This window comes from Oryzias melastigma, unplaced genomic scaffold (genome assembly GCF_002922805.2).
Source record: "Oryzias melastigma strain HK-1 unplaced genomic scaffold, ASM292280v2 sc05713, whole genome shotgun sequence".
Classification (NCBI taxonomy): domain Eukaryota; kingdom Metazoa; phylum Chordata; class Actinopteri; order Beloniformes; family Adrianichthyidae; genus Oryzias; species Oryzias melastigma.
The window spans coordinates 1-1,447 of record NW_023422278.1 but is presented as its reverse complement, the minus strand read 5'-3'; the positions used below and the strand labels follow the sequence as shown (position 1 = coordinate 1,447).

The 1,447-nt window shown below is 47.6% G+C and overlaps 1 long non-coding RNA gene across 1 annotated transcript; it reads left to right on the top strand.

Annotated features, from left to right (window-relative positions):
* Window positions 1-6: 6 nt before the first annotated feature.
* Window positions 7-330, top strand: LOC118598586. The gene is made up of 2 exons (XR_004947630.1): window positions 7-153; window positions 258-330. It is a non-coding gene; the product is annotated as an uncharacterized LOC118598586 (long non-coding RNA).
* The last annotated feature ends 1,117 nt before the right edge of the window (window positions 331-1,447 follow it).

The window sequence follows — 1,447 nt, the reverse complement described above, 5'->3', positions numbered from 1 at the left end:
ATACCTTTGGTGTCTGTATCAGTTCGTCTCAGACGGAATCTTCAAAGCCGAGCTGAATGAGTTCCTGACTCGCGAGCTGGCTGAGGACGGTTACTCCGGAGTGGAGGTGCGAGTGACTCCAACCAGGACCGAGATCATCATCCTGGCCACGAGGTGTGTGTTGGACCAAAGCTGAAGTCGCTGAAGTGTTGTGAGGTTCACACCACAGGTTTATGTCTCCACAGTTGTGTGATCGTAAATGTTTTTGTTGCATTCAGGACTCAGAATGTTCTTGGAGAGAAGGGTCGTCGGATCAGAGAGCTGACCGCTGTGGTCCAGAAGAGGTTCGGCTTTCCTGAGGGCAGCGTGGAGGTGAGACAACCTGCTGGATTAGTGCTGTTTGAATGAACTTTTGTAATTATGAATCTGAGAGTTATGCTGCATTCACACTGGACGCGATTCATCTCAATGTTGTCATTGTACAGGCAGGATTTAGGCGACAGACACGTTGTATCAAGACTTTAACCTCTGGAGTTTGGCTCTGCGTCATCCGCTCAGAGATTCTTCTTAGGACACGTGACGTTTTCAGTGACTAGATGAGCGAGTAGAAAACAAAATCCAATATGGCTGCTCATTGCGAGGGTTTTGGTCCTTAAGCTCCATCCATTTTCGTAATCCTCTGGGGCCCGCGGGGTGTCTGGAGACTGTCCTGGCTACTGTCGGGCAGAGGCAGGATACACCCTGGACAGGTCATGGAGCTGGAACGATCGAGCCCGCTATGCAAGCCAGTCGCCCGGAGGATAGCAGGGCTCACTGTGCTGGCCGGCGGGCGGCTGACTGGCAGACGGAGGTCCAGCAACTGCGAGTGCGATCGCTCCAGCTTCATGGGCTTATGGTGTTTTTCTTTTTATTGAGTAATAAAAAAAATACCCCAGTTTTACTGTTTTATCTTTTCAAAACCCTAAATGAGGGACAGAAATTCTTCAAACTGGGCCTCAGTCAGACGGATGTTTGAAACTGTCGTCTCCAGGATGCAGTAAATGGTTAAACTCAAAGCTCTGCGAGCATCTCTGACTGACCTGGTGAACCCGGACACAGTGACGTGGTTGTCAGTGTCTCTTTAGAGCTGTCCGAAACATAAACCCAAGCTACTCGCTCAACATCATCCGTGTATTTTCATTATGTGGCAACAAATGAAGTCCAGAAAAACGTTGGCGGTAGCTCCTCCTACATTCGTCTGGGCATTTTAGGATCTACGCTAAGCAGTACATTTGATGTGCGAATCTTGTCTGGTGTGAATTCAGCTTTAAACAGAGTTTTTAATACTGTATATAAGATTTTAAGCATAATTAATGGACAGATTCTTCAGCTGAACAGAACAGCCGATGGTCATTAAGTCCCACTGTCACCCGTGTAGTTTTTTTTTTTTTTTAAACTGGATCCCCTTCAGTGATGATACGATGACGAG